The sequence below is a fragment of the Pogoniulus pusillus genome, chromosome 9, assembly GCF_015220805.1.
Source record: "Pogoniulus pusillus isolate bPogPus1 chromosome 9, bPogPus1.pri, whole genome shotgun sequence".
Classification (NCBI taxonomy): domain Eukaryota; kingdom Metazoa; phylum Chordata; class Aves; order Piciformes; family Lybiidae; genus Pogoniulus; species Pogoniulus pusillus.
The window spans coordinates 26,073,673-26,098,327 of NC_087272.1; the positions used below are offsets into that span (position 1 = coordinate 26,073,673).

General features: G+C 40.1%; 1 long non-coding RNA gene across 1 annotated transcript; it reads right to left on the reverse strand.

The window, feature by feature from the left end:
• Window positions 1-1,082: 1,082 nt before the first annotated feature.
• LOC135178464 (uncharacterized) lies at window positions 1,083-24,655 on the reverse strand. The gene is made up of 4 exons (XR_010303550.1): window positions 24,251-24,655; window positions 22,836-23,004; window positions 2,086-2,225; window positions 1,083-1,267 (listed from the first exon to the last, which is right to left on the reverse strand). It is a non-coding gene; the product is annotated as an uncharacterized LOC135178464 (long non-coding RNA).

The window sequence follows — 24,655 nt, forward strand, 5'->3', positions numbered from 1 at the left end:
CTGATCCTGCCCTTGGGCAGAGGAAATTGATTTGGTCAGCAGTTCTTGAGCTGTAAGGTGGCATCAACATATCCTTAGAGGCTAAGATGAATCTCCAGGGGCATTTAATCTGGTGTTTCTCCTTCTTCCTACTTTTTCCCCTGTAAGTTCTCTCTAAAAATCACTTCATGTAGTGTTTACTTCCATCCATCAGGACAGGAGGGGACCAGAGCCATCAGATCCACCCTACCTAAGGGCACATTTTGAGCATCACCAGTGACCATCTGGGTAGAATCTTGTTGCATTTTCCTTGCATTCCCCTGGCAAAAGTAAGATGAACTGCTGACAGTTATGCTACCACAGCAGCACAAAGTCCATGGGTTAGGCTGACCTTTCTCTTCCCAGAGAACCCATATTCACAACCAAAGAACATTTAAAAGCATAGGATGTGAGGAATGGTACAACTTCCCAAGAGCATCGAAACTAAAATCAGGGAGAGGAAGCTTCTAATGATGTGTGGCAATTCAGAACACAACTACCCAGGGACAAGATTTCTTGCTGTTGTACAGAAGTATCATCTGTTTGCTGGAGTGGAAATAGGGATGTTTCTACATATGAAAGGCCCATTCTAGTAGAGTAGGAAGATAGGTCAAATAATACTAAATTTCATTATCTCCTAAATGGATTTCCAGCTCTGCTTTCCCCTTGCTGCATATGTAATTAATTAATAACAAAATAGTTATATTCTCCACACTCACAGAAAATGTGGTAGATGTTCAGGTATTTCAAGCAGCAAGTCTGGTTTGCTTTGGTTTCTACCTCATGAAAAAAAACACTGGAAGAATGTTTCACAGTATTTTCTTTGATAAGTGCTAATTTTTGGTAGAAGAGACTGGCAAAATGAACACACACATTTTTAGCAGCTAGAGAACACGTTCAGCAAGTAATCCTTAGCGTACTGATTAGTTCTGAGTAGTTTCATGCAAATCTTCACCATCCAAGCTCTCAGTTATTTTTGTGAATACCACATCTAGCAGTCACTTTTCAACATGAAAAAAACTGCATTTAAGCTTACCAAAAAATAGTACTTCTACCTGTCCAGTTTCTAACTTCTGCAGCGTGATTTAGTTGATTTGCTGTTCTTCACTGCAGCTGGGAAGCACCAGATAGTGGCCAATGTAGGTCAAGGCAGTAGTGTATAGAAAGGATGGATGTGCTGGTTTCCAGAAGGTGGAGTTGGCATGGGTCTTGCCATGGGATGGTGTGTGTCCTGTGAACACACTGTGACCTAGGGAGCAGGGTGGCAACTGGTAAGTCAGTCACAAGCTCAAGAACTTTTCTGCAGATTTATGTCAGCACTTTCTACTCTAAATTATGCATCCTTTCCTCATCCTTACTTCTATAAGTAGTTAAGTGGCATAGGCGTTGGTCAATGAAATTTAAAGCCAAATGAACCTCTAGGCATAAATCCTTTCATATGGACATATAAGTTACTGTATATGTACACGTATGCACTTGTAGCAACTTTTCTGGCTGATCTGTCTGTTGATCCTATGTAGTGATGACTGAGAAAATCAAGGTAAATCATGTCCAATGAATATAGAGCTGAGACTGGCTGCATTATGACAGATGAAACAGTTCATAGTAAAGCCAAATACAGCCCACCAGGTGATATTTTATATAACAAACATTATTAATAAACTTTGCAACCTTGTGAAAAAAAAAATCTGTCTGCAACATAATCAAATTGTAAAATTCTTATTGCAATTTAGAGTTTGATCTTTAGAAAGAAAAGTGGTAGAATGTCCCCCTAGAAAATTAACCATCAAGTAAGAAACCAAAACTTAGACTTGATTATGATTATGACCGCAGAACATTTACCTGTCCAAGACCTTCCTGACGCTAGATCATAATGGAAGCTATGGAGTGAAACCAAGATGGAAATAAAGTGACATCATAAAAAAAATCCTAAAAAAAACTCAAAGCAAGACCAGTAGCTTGCTAGCATGTTAACAGCTACATAACATACCCATCAGTAAGCAGAACAATGCTTTGGGATTTGAGAGAAACCATATAAACATGACACATTAAGATATTGTTTCTCACCTTTTCGTCTCCTCTAAGCAAGATCAATGGCACTCTGTTTTTCACTAGTCAATTCCTATTTTGCCATTTCTTGCTTTATCTTCTTCTCCAGTCCCTTTTCCTGTCTTAATTTCCTTGTCTTTCCCATGGGGGCCAAAGTTCTGAAAAAAATATTAAGTATTTACATTTTTCACCTCATAAAACCTTTTGATTACATTAATTGAAGCAAAATTCCTCACAAGGAAGGATGCATAATTTACTTAATAGGTGATCACCACTATTTTAAGGCTTCTGAAAAACCTGCTTCCTTCTCATCTTCTGCATATTGTAAGCAAGTGGAGATAGACAGCATCTTAAAGAGCTATTGTGAATAGCAATGGTACATTCAAGACAAATTCCTCGCGTTTACTCAGAAATAGGCTGTCTGCAGCTCCAGACTGGAAGAGGTTAATGGAAGGTAAAGAAAACTGTGAGTATGCATACATTTCCTTCATGCAGGACTGCCATTCCAGTGGATAAAACTTATGGTTTACAAGTAGAAAAGATATTGGAAACCAATGGCTTAGGCAGATGTGTAGACAGATAGTAATGCTGCTTAAATACTGCTTAAGTGAGAATACTCACAATGCCTTCTTCCTAGGCAGCTAGGGTCACTAATTTTTGCAGTTGAAGGCTATAATAATTATACATCAGTCTGGTGGTCTTTATCTCTTTGATCTCCCTGTTTCAAGACAAGAACACTCTGGCTTTAAGGAAGGTTACAATGACCTCCTTTATGTATTCCAGTAACTCATATTTCAACACAAATCCATGGCCTGGACACCCAGTGTTTCAGCTGTCACCTGTCGCTCCCTTGCTCATTCTGCTTTTGGGTGGAGTCCCCTGGCACAGGTCCCTGGTGGCATTTGACAGAAGATGGCCTGCCAGGATAGGTTGCTCAGGAGTTTTTTTTGTATTCCAGCTCAGCTAACCCTTTACAAATCCAGTCTCTAAATTCCCAATGACAAAAAGGTCCCTGGCACAACATCAGGATTCTTTGATATCACATGAACCATATTCTGGGAACAGCACCAAAAGATCTTATCCAAACATTTCTCACAGACCTCACAAACACCAAGGAAAACCAACTCAGTCTAACAGGCACAGGGAAGAATCAGTTGCATCTTTCTGTTCCGGTGGGGTCTTTGTTACTGTTAGAGGGTTTTATCCCCAGAAAGCGACTTCTGCCTTCCTCCATTTCTGGAGAAAGCAGCCTTAGTTGAGAGTTTAGGTCTCACACTATCTTTGAAACTAAGAAGTATAGTTGACCTTAAGCAGCTAATGTTTCTATTCTGATACTAAATGCATTGTAAATAATTGCTTCTTTTCAGATCTTAACTTTATTTAGAGACACTTCCATGAGTACCTCTAATCCAGACAGATTTCAAGAGGATGCCCTTTATGCTAATGACTACTGTGACTCAAAAAAACCCAACAAAGAACCCAATAACCCATGCTTGACTGAACAGCCATGCTATTTAAAAACACTTAGCAGTTAGTTTCATAATCATATATGTTCTGTGTGCAAAACTTTATGGATACTACAGTCAGCATCAGAAACAAACTCCTACCTATTGTGAGAGAGACCAAGTACTAGCCCTCCCTCAAGAATTCTGTACTCTTTATTTTGGCAAGGAGCTGACTGTTTCTTCACATACTTCTTTTTAAAAAGGTCTTAAGTTAACAGCCTAGTAAAAACATTAAAAAACCAACCCAACTGTGCCTGCTTTGTGTAACTAATTGTCTAAGTAAATGTCTCATTTAATTAGGTTTCACAGAATCCATAAGCATGCACATCTCCTGCACACACCCCCACACCCCTCCCCAACTTAATTTCTGTGCAAATTTGCATTTAGTACCTGCCAAAATGAGTGTCAAGAGAATCTGGAAGAGAGGCCCATCCCTTGCCTGTAATGACAAAGAGTTTCAATTCCCTCAGCAGTATAATTCTGGTGCTTTCTGCAAGTCTCTTTTCAATTCAAACAGCATGGGCATCTGATTTTACTGTGTTCCACACTGTAAGCACTCCACCACTGAGATTCTGACATAAAACATCTCCAAGATAAAAAACCACACCCCCCAACAATAAGCAAATACTCACCAATATATGACTAGTAATTATTCTGACTACAGAATTACTCCAAGTCTGAAATTACTTGGATTATGAATCTTCTGAACACACCCTTGACAGTGATCTCCAGTTCCCCAATACAGATTTTTATGTATCCAGTTGCAACACAGTTAAAATCCTGGCCTCACTGAAATCAGTGGGAATCAGGAGTTCATTTGTTGAGAGATTTCATAACTAAAAAAAACCAAACAAAATCAACACCCATCAAGGTGTTGCAAAGACAAGTCCTTTGGCTAACTTCATGTTCAAGTTGTTTTCAGTTGGAGATTCCAGCAGTGCTCAGCTTTTTGTTCATTTACACCAGTTCTGAATCCATCCCTCTGTGTAAACTACTTCAGAAACAGGCAAAGCAATTCAGCCACAACTTACACAAATTAGTGTATTTTATCTGTCCTTTTTTTCTGGCAGAATCACCTTTTAAAGTTTATATTAATATTTTCAAATGCAACACTGTGCCTGTCATGTTGTCTTGTCTACTACCTGCCCTGATGTCTGAAATTCCATTTGTTTTTTCCCTTATTTGTAGTAATGGTCAAAGCCTGGTTATTGATCTTTGCAGCTAAGTTCTATTTGAAGGTAGTTCTCTCCACCATAAAAAGGTACAATAAAGAAGTTCAGTACAGACACAATCATAAAATCATAGAATCAACCAGGTTGGAAGAGACCTCCAAGATCATCCAGTCCAACCTAGCACCCAGCCCTAGCCAGTCAACTAGACCATGGCACTAAGTGCCTCATCCAGTCTTTTCTTGAACACTTCCAGGGATGGTGACTCCACCACCTCCCTGGGCAGCCTATTCCAATGGCAAATCACTCTCTGGGAATAACTTCACCCACGAAACAAACAAAAAAGCCAACCAATCAGAAAACAACACAAAACCCCCTCAACCCCAAAAAACAATCAACACATATGTCTGTAGTTATGCTAGGACTATCTTGTGAGGTTGCTTGAACAGTTTTACCTGAATTTTGCTGTTCACCTTCTTAGTGAGTACAAGGCCAAGTGCACAAACATCTACACTGGTAATGATTTAACTTTGTAGGTGAAATGCAGAGAGCTGATCTCTATATACAGTCTGTCTGATACAGTCTAACTTACAGAGAATTTAGAAATTAGCACAATTTTCTCCCTGCAACTGTCTTACCACAGTAACTGTTCAGAAGGAATGTTACCAGGTATCTTTTTCTGAGCTAAGCTGCACAAAATGTAAGGACTCAGACTTTTTTTTTTTAGAATAAGCCATTGTTTCACTTTAATAAATTTGAATCTCATCTTATTTACAAGAAGACAGAAATAGTATATTCCATTTCAGATCTTTGATAATAGGATTCAGTTTACTGATAAAGCATTGTGATTGAAACAGAATCTTGAATTCAGCATTGAAAAATCATACCTTTGGTTTCCAGATCGTGGAGATTTTCAGAATTAATATATTTCAGTGATAAGGAGCAATCACAATCTTTGTAACTTAATTGGCATTTTCTTAGAGCTCAAAAATATTATAATGAAATTTGGTTCACATCTCTTGTATTCTCAGAAGAATGAATTCACTTGTTGACAGCTTAAGCCCATCTCCCTCATCACATGTCTGATTTCAGAGCACTAAGGTCACTTGGTATTTCTTTCTTTAATCACACAGTACACTTTTTCACTGCAGTCTTGCTACAGACATTCACGTGAAAGTGCAGGAAATCAACTCAAGTACCATGGCAAAGTAGAAAAGATAACTGAAGTAGAATATTGGATGACAATATCAAAGGTTTGAGACTTCCATTTGCATGATCCTTTCAGAAATTAATCAACAATTCTCCTTTATTTAAGCAATGGCAACAGAAGTGAAACCACTCACCTTGATGAATTGAAGGTAACCTGGCCACACGCCTATGATTTTCAGATGCCAGAATATTATCTCAGTGATATTAGTGTCTGGAGTATGGCTGAATGCCACGAGATGATAGCCCATATGCTACTAATTCTCACCTTAATGAAGCAGATGTAAATAAAGTCATTGCAGCAACCCTGAAGAGTGTGAGAGTAGGCAAATGTGCTGAAGTTGGGAAGTTCTGCTTACATAATAGCTTGCTGCCCTGTAAGCAATGTCAAAACTGTTCATAGCAAGAGGGAGCTTTCTATTACAGCACTACAGGCACTTCTAAAACAGGAATTTGTCTTTAATTCTGTAATGCCATCTGAAAAGAAAATGTGCTGTCTCAAGAATATTTTCGGGTCAAACTTATTTCAGTGCAAACCAAGAGCTTCCCTGCTGACCCTTCTGCAAGTAATGGAGTAATACCGAATTTGCTCTGGGAGCAGATACCAGGCATGATAAGATACAGGTACTAGAACCTGGAAGGCTTAATGAAGGTATGAGAGAGCTGAACCCTTCTGCCTTCAGACTGAACACAGCTAGGTGAAAACACCCAGATTTTCAAGCAGGATTAGGCACCTGAAGTTGTCTTCCAGTGTGACATTCAAAAACTCCAGAATTTGTAAAAAAATGCTTTTGAAGACCTCAGGAGCCACTGAAATATTTTAAATAATTGAGCATAGTTTCTTTTTCTGGAGAAACAAGAAAACAGTTTCTAAGCATTCACTACCTAAAGATCCCAAGGATGCAGACATTAGCTGTGGCTTCTCCCTGAACAGCGGGCACAGATTCTAGGCACATCACCATAACCACCTCATCTCCTTTGCTAGCACTGAACATTATGGCTTCTTCTCTATTGCTGTGAAAAAGAAGAGTCAGTTGAAGCAGAAGAAACATACTTGTAGCCTTATTCTGTCACACTGCTAGGTAAACTCTGAAGCCTAAGTGCATGTACAAGGAGGACTAAATTCTTCCCATATATATATATATACACAAGCCAGTGAAGGGCTGTATGACAACACCGTCAGAATCAGCTAGATGAGGAGGGTGCAGAATAAAACTTCAAATGCTCTGATGCAGCCTAATTTGGACTTTTTATACAAACTGTGATAACCTTGGGAGAGGGAAGACTGGAAGGAAAATCTTGCTGCTCTGGCAATGACAGTTCAGAAATAAAAAAGCATCAGATTGCCAAATAGCTAAGGGTAGTTAACTGCATATTTTAATGCTATAAAAGACTGGTTTGTATAGGACTGGTTTTTTGGATTTTTAATGTGGTTCCATTTTGATTCTTTTGAAATATTTTGATCTTGTTGTACTGAATCTGGAAGCAAAATACATCATGATTTCCTCTGCTCTCAACATCACTTCCATCTGCAAATCTAGCTTTTAAACCCTTTGGACATACCAGTGATAAAATAAAGGACCAAGTAAGAAAAATGACATAGACTTCAGATTATTCTCTTTATAATCTCTTTTATGTATGGCCTCTTGCTTCCTCCTCCTTTTATCAGTCTTCTTTCCAACACTTTAGCTCCTTGCAGCTGGATTTGCCTTTGCAAACTATTTCTGCCTTTGATATAAAATATTGCCACTGCCATTTGAACATCAAATCAAAGTGAATAGTAGACAGTAGATTTCTAAACCCCATCATTCAAATCCTGTCAAACACACTGCATAAGTAGTTATGAGTATTCTTTCCTACCTTTCTGTAGGCCTGTGCTAGTTTGAAGCAAGCTGGAATGTTTTGGTAGAAGAACTAGATAACGGGCAGTGAAATGAAAAACAATTGTGTCTACTTCTCTCACAGTTACGCTGAGAACTCTGGGAAGAAGAAAGACTTTTTCTCCATTTTGTTTCTCACTCTTGCTTTTGCCTTAGACCTGGTCACATCTCATTAACCCTGCTCCTACTAACCCTGCTCCCTAACCTCTTGGCTGCACCTCTATTCTTCCTGAGAACTGGGGTAAGGTTGAGAGGGGCCGGGGGAGGTGTTGGGGTGGTTTGAGAGCCCCTCCTGGGGACTCAGGTTTCTGGGAGGGGAGTTGTGCTTCTGTATTGTTTATCCTTTGTATATTTCTGTATATAATTGTATATAACTGTATATATTGTAAATAGCTGCTTGTACATTCTGCTAGCTGTAAATAAATTGCTTCATCTATATTCCCAGAGGCCGTCTGAGTTAGCTGGGGCAAATACAAAGTGTGGGAGGGGCGGGGTAACCCCCAAACCATCACATTTTTTAATTGGCGCCCAACGTGGGGCTAGAGATTTCAGTGAGTGGAAATTAGCTCTGGGAATTAAGATGAAGCTAATCAAGCAGCTATTGTACTTGGTGGGGATTGCTGTGTGGCCTGTTTTCTGGTTTTTTGTGTACAATTGGATCAAAGATCAAATTGGTTATTTCTTGCTTCATGTAGTTTTTAAGAAGGCTAAAGCTAAGGTTTCAAACATGTTCTGGAGCTGGGGTGATTTCATTCTTGGTTATGCTGGTTTTAATATCTCTGAGAATATTACCAAGGATATTACAGGAGCTCTGGTCAATAATGTGACAATCAATGGAAATTCTGCTTTAAATATGGCTCTAATGAGAGTTATTCAGCCAAAGACAGGAATTCCAACTGTTTGCATAGGTACATGCTCGTGTAAAACTGTTTTTCTTCTCACAATTTTTAATATTTGCCTCATGATTTTAATATTCATATTAATTTTGGCATTATTGGTGAAAAATTCAAAACCAGTTTCTGTAAGAGCTAGGAAAAATTCTGTGTCTCAGAAGCAGTCTCTTTCACAGCAAAACAAGGGAACACAGTTATCAGCTTCCCCCTTGCCAGCCTCTGCCCCTCCTTCTCCAAGTGCTGGGAATACTGCCAGCGTTCCCGCCACTAACGTAAACAATGATAAGGATAACCAAAACAAGCCACAGAGTTTAGCAGGAGCCTCAGGAGCACAGGCAGGTACCCAAAATCAGAATGTCCCTAGCAAAAATGATAACACCTCAGGGTTGGCAGGCATCCCAGGAGGACAGGCAAACAATCCCACTAATGCTAATAATACTACTAATGCTGGTAACGCTAGCCCAGTCAGTCCAAATCCTAATGACACCAGCTCAGCCAATTCGAACCCCCAGCCAGCAGACCAGAACCAAAATCCTCCTGTTAAAAGCAAGGCAGATTTGAACTCACAAGCTCCAGGTCAGACCCCTAAGGATACAAATGCTCCAAGTCAGACCTCCAATAATTCAAACCCTTCAAGTCAGACTCCTAAAGATTCAAATCCTCCAGCAGACACATCCAAGTCTGTTGCTGCTCAGGCCCATCTGGCACCTGCTAAGGCAAAAGCTAAGACAAAGAGTGGTTCGCAGGAGGATGTAAGACAGGAGACCTCTGGTGATCAGCAGCAAGAGGAGGAAGAGGAGGCAGTTAGTCTGCGAGACCTTGTAGATGTGCTGAGACAACAATACTCAAGTGAGAGGAGTGCTGTGAGGTTAGCTGCCAGGAGAGAGGATGGTTCCAATGAGTTTAGGAATGCTATGAGGAAGATTGTGTTAGGCCCGGCACCACCAGAACAACAGGAAGAAGAGGAGGAAGATGACATCCAAGGCTCCAAGGATCCACTCAGAGAGGTCAGGGAAGTTAGGAAGGAATACACAAGGGAATCAGGTGAGCCAATCTTAAGCTGGCTAGTGAGATGCCGTGGCATTGGTGCTAATGCTCTGCAGGTAGGAGACAAGTCTGCCAAGCAGTTGGGACCACTCACTAAGGAGAGTGGAGTGGACAAACACCTAGCAAGTCCTCTTGGTAGGGTTAGCTTGTGGACACGCCTTTTGTTGGCTGTGGCTATGAGATATCCTTCCCGAGATGATTTGCCATGGGCTGCCAAGAAGTGGAACACCGTTGAGCAGGGAATTAAGCTTCTGAAGGAGTTTGCTGTGAAGGAAGTGCTTTATGGAGATCATGGCACTCATGAGCCTGACGATATTCCTTTGGGAACAGGTCTCATGAAGAAGCTGATTAAGCTTGCTCCTTCATCCTATGCTAACATCTTGGCCAGTAAATTCCTAGCAAGGAGTGATAATGGAAGATCTTTCACTGTTGGTGAATTCACTGATCAGCTCAGGCAGATTGAGGACAGCTTGTCACATTCTGGTATAATCTGTGCCATAAAAACTATGACTTCTGAAATAAAGGGCATGAAAGATGGTTTTGAGAATACCATGAAAGAACTGAAGGAGGATCTCAAAAATCTGGTAAAAGATACCATTCCTGCATCATCTGAATGGGTGCATGTTTCTGCAGTCAGGAACAGACGCCCACCTCCTGCAAGGCAATTCCAGCCCAGGAGGAGACAAATTCCACCCAGACAGCAGCAATCACGTGCGTCACTGTGGATACTTCTGCGTGACACATATGGGGAGAACATGAATAAATGGGATGGTAAACCTACTTCAGCTCTTTCAAAGAGGGTCAGGGATCTGCAGAGTGGCAGAAACAGAGGCAGCAATGCCAGAAAAGTAGCTGTCACTTCTTCAGCTCCTGAGAGCAATTGCAATTGTTCCAACAGTTGCAGTTCCTCTCACAACAACACCAATCATTGTATACACCCTACATGCCATGTTCAGCATTAGGGGTGCCCTGCCTCCAGCCAGGAGGAGGAAAGGGATAGTGGAGAGAACCGAATCTATTGGAATGTATTCATTAGGTGGCCTGGCAGTTCAAGAGTTCGGAAATACAGGGCTTTAGTTGACACAGGTGCTCAGTGTACTTTATTGCCATCAAATTGCAAAGGGACAGAGTCCATTTCTATCTTTGGAATCACTGGTGGATCTCAAGAGTTAACTAAGATACAGGCTGAGATCAGTTTAACTGGTAAAGAGTGGAAGACACATACTATTGTAACTGGTCCTGATGCGCCTTGCATTTTGGGAATTGACTTTTTGAGACAAGGTTGTTTCAAAGATCCTAAGGGTCATAAATGGGCTTTTGGAATAGCATCTGTAGAGATTGAGGATGATAAATTGAAATTGTCTGTTAGACCTGAACTTTCTGATGAATCTGCAGTTGTGGGACATCATGACATAGAGGACCTGGAAGTGCCAATTGCAACTCAAACTGTTCATCATAGGCAGTACAGAACTAACCGTGACTCTTTGTTGCCCATTCATCAGCTGATTCGTCAGTTGGAGAGTCAGGCTGTCATCGAGAAAGCTCATTCACCTTTCAACAGTCCCATCTGGCCTGTGCGTAAACCTACGGGCGACTGGAGACTGACAGTTGACTTTCGTGCCCTCAACGAGGTGACACCACCCATGAGTGCAGCTGTGCCGGACATGCTGGAACTCCAGTACGAGCTGGAATCGAAGGAGGCTAAATGGTATGCAACCATAGACATTGCTAATGCTTTCTTCTCTATTCCCATAGCAAAGGAGTGCAGGCCTCAGTTTGCATTCACCTGGAGAGGTATCCAGTACCAGTTCAACCGTTTGCCTCAGGGGTGGAAACATAGCTCAACCATCTGTCACTCAGTCATCCACAATGCACTGGAGAAAGGTAAAGCTCCAGAGCACATCCAGTACATCGACGACATCATTGTGTGGGGCCAAACTGCTGAGGAAGTCTTCGAGAAAGGTAACAAAATCATTGACATTCTGTTACAAGCAGGTTTTGCCATTAAGAGAGACAAGGTCAAAGGACCTGCCAGAGAAATTCAGTTTCTGGGAGTGCGGTGGCAGGATGGTCGCCGTTACATTCCTCAGGATGTGATCAACAAAGTCTCTACCATGGCTGTTCCCACCAGTAAGAAGGACACACTTTCTTTCCTTGGTGTGGTGGGATTTTGGAGACTACACATTCCTGGTTTCAGTCAGATTGTCAAACCTCTGCATGATGTGACTCGTAAGAGAAACAATTTCGAGTGGGGACCTGAACAACAAGCAGCCTTTGATCAGATCAAGCGAGAAGTAGTCCATGCAGTGGGTTTGGGACCTGTGAGATCTGGTCCAGACATTAAAAACATTCTGTACACGGCTGCCAGTGACAATGGTCCAACTTGGAGTCTTTGGCAGAGAGCTCCAAATGAGACACGTGGTCGTCCTCTTGGTTTCTGGGGACGTTGCTACAGAGGTTCAGAGACAAATTACACCGCAACAGAGAAAGAGATACTAGCAGCCTACGAGGGAGTGAAAGCAGCTTCTGAAGTGATTGGAACTGAGTCACAATTGCTTTTAGCTCCTAGACTGCCAGTTCTTAACTGGATGTTCAAGGGCAAAGGTTCATCACCACATCATGCCACAGATGCAACCTGGTCTAAATGGATGGCTTTGATAACCCAACGAGCGCGAATGGGTAATCTTGACCGACCTGGTCTGGTAGAGGTGATCACCAACTGGCCGGAAGGCACAGACTGTTCCAAACCTCCAGAGGAGAAAATAACTCGTGCTGAGGAAGCTCCTCCCTATGGTGATCTCTCTGATCAGGAAAAGAACTATGCTTTGTTCACAGACGGTTCCTGTCGTCTTGTTGGGAACAAGCGAATATGGAAGTCAGCGGTTTGGAGTCCAACCAGGAGAGTTACCGAAACGAAAGATGGAGAAGGAGAATCCAGTCAGTTCGCTGAGGTAAAAGCTGTTCAACTTGCTCTTGATGTGGCTGAACGTGAGAATTGGCCTATCCTTTACCTCTACACCGATTCGTGGATGGTAGCCAATGCTCTATGGGGTTGGCTAAAGGACTGGAAGAAGAATGGTTGGCAGAGGAAAGGAAAGCCTATTTGGTGTGCTGATCTATGGCAGGACATTGATGCACGGCTGGAGAAAATTCCAGTGAAGGTGCGGCACGTAGATGCACACATGCCTAAGGGCAGAGCCAATGAGGAACATCACCACAACCAGAAGGCAGACCAAGCTGCTAAGATTGCTCAAGTTGATACCAACTCTGAACTTGACATTGACCTTGATTGGAAACACCGAGGTGAACTGTTCTTAGCTCGGTGGGCCCATGACTCATCTGGACATCAAGGCAGAGATGGAACATACCGATGGGCTCGTGATAGGTCAATTGACTTGTCCATGGACGCTATCACCCAAGTCATCTATGACTGTGACATTTGTGCTGCTATTAAGCAGGCTAAGCGAATCAAGCCCTTATGGTATGGTGAGAGATGGTCAAAGTACAAGTATGGTGAAGCCTGGCAGATTGACTACATCACTTTACCTCGATCTCGTTCTGGCAAGCAGTATGTGCTAACGATGGTAGAAGCCAGCACTGGATGGTTGGAAACCTATCCAGTTCCACATGCTACTGCACGTAACACCATTGTTGGTTTGGAGAGACAAATCTTGTGGAGACATGGAACTCCAGAGAGGATCGAGTCAGACAATGGTACTCATTTCAAGAACAATCTTGTGAAAAACTGGGCCAAAGAGCATGGTATTGAGTGGATCTATCACATACCCTACTATGCACCAGCTTCAGGGAAGATTGAGCGCTACAACGGTTTGCTGAAAACCACCCTAAAAGCCATGGGGGGTGGAACTCTGAAAAACTGGGACAAACATTTAGCAGAAGCTACCTGGTTGGTAAATAGTAGAGGTTCAGTAAATAGAGCAGGACCTGCACAATCAGATTTGGTCCAAACAGTAGACGGTGATAAAGTTCCTGTTGTACGTGAGAAGAATCTGTTAGGGAAAACTGTTTGGGTATTTTCTCCTTCGGGCAAAGGGAAACCTGTCCGAGGGGTGGTTTCTGCTGAAGGTCCTGGTCATACATACTGGGTAATGCAGGAGAATGGTGAAATCCAGTGTATTCCACAGAGAAATCTAACCTTAGCTGAGAGAGTTTAAATTCAAACTGTTAGGAGTTTTCTTTTTTAGGTAACATCGGCGCCCAACACTGAGAGAATCTATGATAGAATCTACAGCACGTGAGCACGAAACCCAACATCACCTGGGAGTCCCTGTTCTGAGCTTTTGAATCACCTACATCTGATTGAAGTGTGAACTGAACTTGTATATATTATTTTAGTGTAAATATTGGTTTAGGTTAGATTGGATAATTCTCAGCGATACTCTGAGCGAAGTAGACAAGGGGTGGATTGTGCTAGTTTGAAGCAAGCTGGAATGTTTTGGTAGAAGAACTAGATAACGGGCAGTGAAATGAAAAAACAATTGTGTCTACTTCTCTCACAGTTACGCTGAGAACTCTGGGAAGAAGAAAGACTTTTTCTCCATTTTGTTTCTCACTCTTGCTTTTGCCTTAGACCTGGTCACACCTCATTAACCCTGCTCCTACTAACCCTGCTCCCTAACCTCTTGGCTGCACCTCTATTCTTCCTGAGAACTGGGGTAAGGTTGAGAGGGGCCGGGGGAGGTGTTGGGGTGGTTTGAGAGCCCCTCCTGGGGACTCAGGTTTCTGGGAGGGGAGTTGTGCTTCTGTATTGTTTATCCTTTGTATATTTCTGTATATAATTGTATATAACTGTATATATTGTAAATAGCTGCTTGTACATTCTGCTAGCTGTAAATAAATTGCTTCATCTATATTCCCAGAGGCCGTCTGAGTTAGCTGGGGCAAATACAAAGTGTGGGAGGGGCGGGGTAACCCCCAAACCATCACAAGGCCTAATCTCCCTTAGAAAACCTAACTTTTTTTTTTATATGACTACAGTATTTTCACAGAGCAAAAGTGAGAAACAAACTCTCAGCTGATACTTGGGAGTAGGTCACCAACTGAGAGAATGTTCCTGCACTGCATAGCACAAATCTTGTTCTCAGAAATCTCAGGCTGACAATCTCAACAAATACTGCATAAAGCTGCATGCTGGACTGGCATTATCAAACCAGGGAAGAATACCTTTTGACTTATGATTGGAAGAAATGTTTGAGTAGGAGTGTGCTAGTGGAAGACAGAGTAGGTTGTTGAAGGGATGAGAAAGTTTGTATCTGCAAGATGTACTCTTTGGATGAATCCTTTATACCACCTGGACTTGGTTTATGTAATGACAATACACCAACTATAGATCAATAGAGTAAATACAAAGAAATTATTAAGAGATATGGCTTTCAAAAAATACAATGATGGAAAGATGATACTAATTTGAGTTACAAAAAAATGTTTTAGTCCTACACTCTCATTGGTGAAAAATACTTCCTACTAATTTATAAGCACATGCAATATAATCTTTCTCTGAATTTCTGATGCAAGTATGGAATGATCCCTTTGTATATAGGAGTATCCCCTGAAGAAATGTGTATTTCATGCAGCAACTGGCAGGAATCTATCAAATCAAAACCCTGAATCAATAATAAAGAAAGTACAAGTTCAAACACAGAGCTGATTATATTTCCTGAGTCTGCAGCTGGCATGTGTTCCTATTCCTTTCACTTCCCTGACCTCAGAATAAAGTATGAGGCAATAAAATTCTGAGAGGAAGGGAAGTGGAATGTGAAAACAGAGAATATGAAAGTATCACCCACACAGAAAGTAACAGAGAAAAATAAACCTAAACAAGAGACAGAATTGAAGCAGAAATTGAAGTGTCAGAAATAATTAGGAGGAGTGTGAAAAGTAATCCAAGAAAACTAAAAAAGGGAAGTGAAGGGTCATTTCACAGCTAGTTAACTGCATCTGGAAGTAATTATAATGCATCTCCTCTTCAAAAAGAAAGTTGTAAGATTTTCTCCCTTTCTTTTCTTCAAGAAAATCATAAAGTACACATGCAAGTGTCATTTGAACTGTAATTTATCTAACAGCCATGGCTAAGGAGGTACAATTGCACATTGAATAGTTTAGGGTTGGTTTTAGTTTCCAAATTTGTGAGCCTCCTGCTACTCTTTTCCAATTGTTTACATTTCTCTTTTTATTTACTACATTTGACAGATTAATTCCCACCAAAATGTTGGGGAGGGGGTGGAAATTGACAACTTAAGCCATTACTTAAGTTGGCAGACAAATAAACACAGAAATAAGTCCTCCTCTCTCAAATACTGAAATACAGAAAACAAGCCCTTCATAAGTTAGACAGGATCCAGACATTTAAAAACCATCTGTTAAAACCTCATGTTCCAGTCTATAAGACAACTTCTGAGGAAGCCATCAAGTGAAATCCGTTAGAGAATAATTTGATATAAACCATCCTGTACCTTCTTTTGACATAACAAAATATCATCAAGGAACAGAAACCCAAGCTGAAGATGAAGTTATTTAATGAAACTGTTACTATTTTTATATCACAAGTTTTGAATTAAAAAAAAAAAAGGAAAAGGAAATGCTATTGGAAGCCTAATAGGCTGCTTATACAAAACTCATGGCATAGAACTCAAGTTTGACTATTAGGGAACTTTCATTGTCTTCCATTAGTCATAATTCCTATGACTAATAGACTAATAATTTTGAGAAGTCTAAGCACTGAAAATTAGAAAATTACTTGAGCAAGGAGCAAGCAGCTTAGAGGCAATAAGGATCAGCTTTGTGTATTGCTCAGCTATAAATAACTGTGTGAGTTTTTCTGCCTCTTGTAGTACAAAGTAGGAAACTTCCCTTATTCCTAAAGACTCTTCCTATTCATACTGTCATACTGTCAGCTACAACTAAAAAATTACACAAGAAGCTGTTCCTTATCACCTTTCAGCTGCTACTCTCCATGTCTCAACATCTACTTATTACTCTGTGGATGACTTATTCCAAGTGCACAAGGAGACATGTGGAAAGAAGTAAGCTCATTTTTCCAGAAGGACCAACACTCCTTCTGTCCTCTAAGTCACAGGAAGATTTTTATTAAAGCTTGATGAAATGTAAAATTGATCTTATGATTTAACAAAAAGAATGAAAACCAAGAACAAGAATAACAGAATCCCTCTAACCTTGACCAGTTGGTTTCCATAGAAGAAACCCTAAAGAACACCCTATTCATTGCCCATGTTAGTATTGGCACACGTATGGCAAGGAGATGCATGCTAACTCTTCATGTTTGTTCATAAATAAATCACCTACATCAGCATTCTCAAGAATTCTTTTTAATCACTTTTTATGGGACTTGTCAGGCTCCAAACCTGTTCACTATAGCACTAAGTCTTGCTTTTAAATAATTTTAGAGGCCTGGGGTTTTTAGATGTAATAACAAAAACATGGTTTGATATGATTTTAAAAATGGTTTGAATTCTAACAAACTTCTATCAATACATGTTTAAGAAACTACTGCAGTTGAGCTGGATATAAGAAAATCTGAATTAAAAAAATAGATGATTTTTCAGTGTATGACAATGAGTTGGAATAAATTTGATTATGTCAAAATACAGTGATTTTTAAGGAAAAAGGAAGCTGCACAAGTTTGGAAACACTTAAACATTTAGTTCCAAAATGCTCAGTTAAATACACACTTTTGCACTTGACACACATTTCTGTGCTGAACAAATATAACATGCACGAACTACACCTTCTTGCCTTTTTTCAGCCAATCTATTTGTTGACAAACAAACTGTCAGTTTAATATATTGTAGAAAGATCCTCCAGCCTGTTTGTAGTCAGGAATTCTGAGAGATTTCCTTTTAAAGGCACAGATAACCTACTCACCCTTGCTTCTACCTGGCCTATTTTTTTCAGGCATAATTACTTTACCCTCAAAGCTATTTCTCCTCTATGCAACTTTGGTGTCCTTATGCATATCACAAAGAACAGCACGCATGAACCCCAAAGTACGTTGCAAGGTACTGCTCTGCTTGATTTGACACTGAATTGACAGTTCCCAAAAGAGGCCAACAGGGAGGTGCACTGATTTCCTCTCTAGTCCCCAAGCTAACCTGAGGACAAATGCCTAGATCCAAAGTCCTGTTAAGTGTAAGAGAGGACTTTCATCCAGGAAAACACCTGAGTTGAAATGTCAGCTCGAATTGCTGCATGGTGACCTTTAGCAGTAGTTGTTCTTCTGTGGAGTGCGCATTACTCACCACCAGAGGGAGACAAAACCAAGCCGAGTTGAAAGGTCAACTCGAACTGCACCTCGGAAGGTTCAGGACGGATATTAAGAGAAAAGTTTTCACTGAAAGGGCTATCAAGCATCGGATCAGGCTGCCCAGGGGAGTGGCTGAGTCGCCATGGCCGTGGGTACTTAGGAAAATGTGCAGATGTGGCACTTACAGATACGGTTTAGTGGCGGACTTGGCACTGCCAGGGTAACGGCTGGAATCAATGACCTCTGCCAACCTAAACGCTTCTCTCGAGTCCATGACAACCTGACAGTTCTTGGCTTGGGCTCCCTCTGGTGGGTAATGCACACTCCAGGGAAGCACAACTACTGCTAAAGGCAGCCACGAAACAAAGTAACTTGCAGGTCGTTAACATTTTTCTTCAAATACATAGAAATACACCAGCTGACTAATGATTATAACCGAGAATACAGCTTTCAACTGCAGCGCGGCACATTAGTCCTGAAAAAGAAGAAGATGCAATGTTTCTGCCAGAACTCCTTTCAAATTCAGGAAAGAGGAAAAGAGGAAAAGAGGAAAAGAGGAAAAGAGGAAAAGAGGAAAAGAGGAAAAGAGGAAAAGAGGAAAAGAGGAAAAGAGGAAAAGAGGAAAAGAGGAAAAGAGGAAAAGAGGAAAAGAGGAAAAGAGGAAAAGAGGAAAAGAGGAAAAGAGGAAAAGAGGAAAAGAGGAAAAGAGGAAAAGAGGAAAAGAGGAAAAGAGGAAAAGAGGAAAAGAGGAAAAGAGGAAAAGAGGAAAAGAGGAAAAGAGGAAAAGAGGAAAAGAGGAAAAGAGGAAAAGAGGAAAAGAGAAAAAGAGAAAAAGAGAAAAAGAGAAAAAGAGAAAAAGAGAAAAAGAGAAAAAGAGAAAAAGAGAAAAAGAGAAAAAAGAGACAAAGAGAAAAAAGAGACAAAGAGAAAAAAGAGACAAAGAGAAAAAAGAGACAAAAAGAAAAAAGAGACAAAAAGAAAAAGAGACAAAGACAGGACAAGAGAGGAAAAGACAAGAAAAGATGGCATTTTTGTCCAGGCAGAAATCTATTTTCAGCATCTAATGCTGATTAAAATAAAATAATGAACTAAACCGCTGTTCTTTTTGACAGGAATACTTGCTTGGATTTCTGCTCTTGGCTGATACTTCAGGGCCTACATTTGATGTCCTTTCTCAAAAACATTTTGTTCACAGGGTTCAGAAAATACTTGTCATTTCACAAATTTCACACCCCAGTGATTCTGCAATTGTTACAAGAATTTAGTGCCAGTGTGAAAGAAAAACAGGCTCTCAGATCTGTGATATCTTACCTACAAGTCCAACCCTGACTGATTCTGTGATTCTAAGTCCACACATTGACCAGATGAAACAACTGCAGATTAAAGAATATTTAATTATTTGTTTTCTTGGGCACGATTGAAGTCCTTCCACAAGAACGATGTGCACACTGTATTGCAGTATCACAAACACACTGGTTATGATAATGGGACTTTGTAGTAATTACAATAGTAAAGTAAGCCCCAGTAATCTCTGCACCACAAAACATGACTGCAATTTTATTATCTCAGAAAAATGCATGGAAATTTTGCAGACATCAGCAACTTGATAGTAGAGGCTTAGAATTAATCGTACTTTTCTGCTCCTGCCAGTGGCATGAATAAATCAAATCATAAATCTTGCATCTCTGCAATATTTTTTTTCTTTCAGAAGCTTTTGGTTCATTTGTTGATCTGAAGCACAGACTGGCAGTTACTTTGATTAAAAAAAACCAATGTTACCAACAGAAAACAGTAATTGAGTGTGAGAATATTTTGATAATGGTTATATGAGTTTATGTTCTTTCTGTGGACCATGTCCATATTGTTCAGGCACAGGACCAACAGCAGTATAGTCTATTCTATATGGAACACCATAAATTCCTTATGGTGTTACATATTTAAAGACAACTCAGTGGATAAAAAGCTGACATGAGCTAGCAATGTGTGTTTGCAGCCCAGAAGGCCAACTGTATTCTGGGCTGCCTCAAGAGATGTCTAGCAGGTTAAGGGAAGTGATTCTGACTCCACTTTGGTGAGACCTCACCTGAAGTACTGTGTCCAATTTTGGAGCCTTCAGCACAATAAACACATGGACCTGTAGGAGTGGGTCCACAGGAGAGCTGAAAAAATTATCTGAGGGTTATAACATCTCCCCTGTGTGGACAGACTGAAAGAGTTGGAGTTGTTCAGCCTGCACAAGACAAGTCTCCAGTGGGACCTTATTGTGGTCCTTCAGTGTCTAAAAAAACAAGACTCACAGGAAAGATGTGGACAATCTTTTTTGCAAGATCTGTTGCAAAAGGACAAGGGGTAACAGATTTAAACTAAAAAGGGGCAGATTTAGACTATATATACAGAACTCACAGAACCTGTGGTGGAACTTCCTCATCCTTGTAACCATAGCATTTCTGGGGGAAAACTTTGATTCCCCCCCACTTCCTTTTCCTGAACACGAGAAAAATCCTTCACTAAACAGCTTTCCCTTTCTTTACAAAACTACCAGCAGTCTTACATGTAAATAAATCATTCTTCCTGACCAACGAACAGCAGATCAATACATTATTATTTCATAATGACCTTGCAAGTACACATGAAAATTACCTAATATGCAAACTATCTTCCTAAACCAGCTTCCCTATCTACAAACAAATCCTTCATTAAATTGCAGACAGGCTCTTCATAAGTACACACAACATATGCCATTGTTTTCAACTGTCCTAGTTTAAGCACATTCAAAGACAGAGGTCAAAGCCTCCTTCATGACATTTAGTGTACAACCCAATAGATTTATATAGTTGCAAACAAACAAACAAACAAATCTCCTATATTAAGTGTCATATGGAGGCAAAGGAACACAAAAATGAACAGCAAAGGCAACATTTAGTTTAAGGGTTTACTTCTCAACTTTACCAAGATGATTTTCTAATTATTCTTTGGTTATTCTATCAATAAAATGAAACCACTACCTTCAGGTGTTAAGCAGTGTGCTATCTGACAGCAGGTTAGAAACATTTCATTTCATACCAAGTAAATTGACTGTGTTTTTGCTAGTGTCAAGGCCACTTTCAGACTCACTTAAATACAAGGAGATTTCTTCACTATAACTTTTCTGAGTACTTAAAATACAATCTTTTGTCTGCAGCTCTTCTGATCTTTGTTTCTCTCCCTCAGATGCTCAAATGCTGACCAGTGGGACCGGGTGATGACAATTTTCTGGAAGTCATTATGTAGGTGGTTGGATGTAGAAGTAAGAGTACCTGCTGTTGATGTGTTCAACTCTCTGCCCTAGCATACATTTTTCTTACAGACATTGTAGTGGTGAAGCTAAACAGAGGTGTTAAGAAAAAGACTGGATGAGGCACTTAGCGCCATGGTCTAGTTGATTGGACAGGGATGGGTGATAGGTTGGACTGGCTGATCTGGGAGGTCTCTTCCAACCTGGTTGATTCTACAATCCTATGAATAAACTTTTCGAGTAGAGAAAGTAGTTGAATCAAAACATGCTGGAAGGCAGCCAGTGATAACTCTTGCTACAATGAAGAATATGTCTGCATTATGTCTGTACACTGATACATCTTTCTGCTCAAATTGTACTAAATTGATTTCTAACAATCCTAGAAAACAGCTTGTCTGTTACTATTTGAACCTGACAATTTCAGTGTTGTAACAAGAAAAGAAAGTTACATCCCTTTATGCCTGCTTTGAGCATGCTGAAGGGCAAGACAAGCAATAGCCAAACTCGTTTCATTAAGATGACAAAAGGGAGGTAAAGGGGGCCAGGCAGGAAGAAAACACTGAGCTGGTTTATGCTCGATAATGTGTATTTTGTTTTACAAACTTGTAAAGCCCAGAGCACATATCCATAGACAAAAAAAGGTAATCTAAGATGATGACTGAAGCAAGAATTAAGATAAAGCCAAAAACAGAGACATCATATCTCTTGTTACACCTTTTCTCAAAAGATCAATATGGTGTTCTCCCTGTGAGTTCATGTAACAGAAAAGCATCCCTGAAATCCCCAAGCTCAATAATTCCACTTAGATCTCATTTTACAGTTAAGAAACTAAGACTTAATCTAGGCCATACCTAATACTCTCCCTGGCTTCTTCAGATTTGTGAGACACAACTGAATCTGTCAATAACTCAAAGAATTAGTAGCAATAAATGAGCAGATCTAGATTTTAATTAAGCAAATTAACAACTGCTGATAAGATTTTGATTCTTGATTTGCATTGCCTTAATTCCATACTGATCCCATTGTTTCTGATGGGAGTGCTGATGAAGTTGAGTATCCAGGGTGAATTAAGAATGTTGTATCAGTCTTGTACGTCACTAATGCAGCATGCAACCCTAAGGATTTAGAGGCATGGAGGGACTCCACTCTGTATAGCTCTTCCCGGATACTGAGAGGAAAAGCAAACGGAAGATTGGTTTTCATCAAGTCTTAGAAGATTGCAGTCAATTAAGGGAGATAAATATAGATCATCAGAATAAACACTGAAGTAGGAAAACCAGGCTGAGAGAACATAGAGAAGGTGTTTAAAGGAAGAGTGAATGCACCTGACTTAGAAGTATAAAATTACTCCGGGTTTAGGACGCACCTTTGAAAATGCAAAGTTACACTCAGGACACTACAAAAAACATTGTGATCATTTTTTTTTTTCCTATTTAAAGTTCTAGAACATGATGAAAAGAAATCTCCAGCACCTAGGGTAGAGGTAAATAGAAGAAAGTGAGGGTAGGCATACCTGTGCTTTCTATGATGTTCTGACATGCTTCATATTTCTTCTCATTAATCTGTTTTCACAAGGTAGATGTCAAAACATTTTGAAGTCTGCTTGCTTTACAGTTTGTATTCACACTAACAGTGATCTTCTGGAGAATCCTGAATATTGAATCCTTGACCAACCTCTCTTGCTGAAAAAATTAAGAGGGAAGAAATGTTCTAATTCTTAACTCATTTTTTTAAAAGCTACCGTCAAAATAATTGAAGAAAAGATTATGCTGTAATAGCATTCATGAGGATGCCTGCAGCAACACAGATCCTAAACCAGTGGAAACTTCTAACAAACTGATAAAACAAATTCTTGACTGGAATTTAATTAATTGATCTGGGTCAGGGTAATGTAATAGAAAACATGTAAAGTGATACAGGAAAGTTACAAACCAATAACACTGTGGAAAAGTGTACATCTCAACATGATCATGGACACAAGAAAAGACCTGTGTGCTAAACTCTAAGATTGTCTCTTTTTATAAAACACAGCATTAATAATCTGCCACCAACTATGGCTCGGCCACAAGAACATGAGTTTACATATAAAACACTAAGGAAAGGTATCAGTGGAGGGCAGGCCATGAACATCAACAAAGTACTTTGGTTAACAGGGAAACTGACACGCAGACTAAGAACTAAATCGATCTAACTCATAGTATCTAGCAACCAACAAGGGTAGGCTTCAAATACATAAGTATCTCCAGAGATATTCCAGGAGAAACTTTCTTTACTGGACTGAAGGCTAACAGTTTTATATTCACTCTGAATAATTTAAGTGCTCACCTGAGCACTGTAAGCTGACCATGCTGGTCAGAAAACAAACAAAAATGTACCAAATTACACTCTTAGCTCTGATGCACAACCACTTCGAGCACCACAGAAAACATTTCCTTCTCCTTTCCTCTTCATATGAAAACCAGAAAATATCTGTTTGCAAAAAACAAACCCAAACTACTCATGAGATGCACAGTTTTACTGTCAAATTATTATTGCATTATTAAGTTTATTCTGTGGTAGACATTTCAGTCTCTGGGGCTAAACAGAATTTCACAGCATGTGTTTTATTTTGTTTGGCTTTACTCCAGGCTTTTTGCTCCTCTACTAGAGCCTGAAGATTTGTCTTCTGATTGCAGTTACATGTGTTTAAGTGGACCATAGGTTGAACAAGAAAAGGCATTTGGGATTATTGGGAAGTAATGTCTTTGAAGTTCTGCCTATTTTACATGGGTTTTACAGCAGTAACACACTCTAACTCCTCTAATTTACTTTATTACTGAAACTAATCTTTCTCCTTTTGTTTTTTTTTTTTTCTCCTTCTTTTTAAGGAAATATTGCTGATCTTTTCAGCTGAGTGTCCTTATCTTCCTTTGCGGTTTCTAATCTCACCTGTCTCAAGAAGCTCCGTCGATGCTTCTTCCCTCACAGTAAGTGCAGTATACTCTGGAACTACCTTGTGTGGTTTCTGGAAAGAGCTGTGGCATTTGCTCTTAGCTTGCTGCTTGTATGTAGGGCCACTGATGAAAATACTCCTGTAAAAGGTGTTACGGAGGTCAGTAAAAGGCATGCTATGAGAACACATCGGAAAATGAAGAAGCTGCCTTAACTATAAAACATGATTAAATAACACCATTACTTCAGGTAGGCGCTGCTCTAATCTACCAAACGGCTGCACAGTTTGGCAGATGCACAGATAACAGGTTTGAATCTTATTACCTTTGTTTTAGTAAGTATGTATCTCACATGGACCTCAGTTACACCACCTCTAAGATGGAGGTAAAATCTCAGATGTCC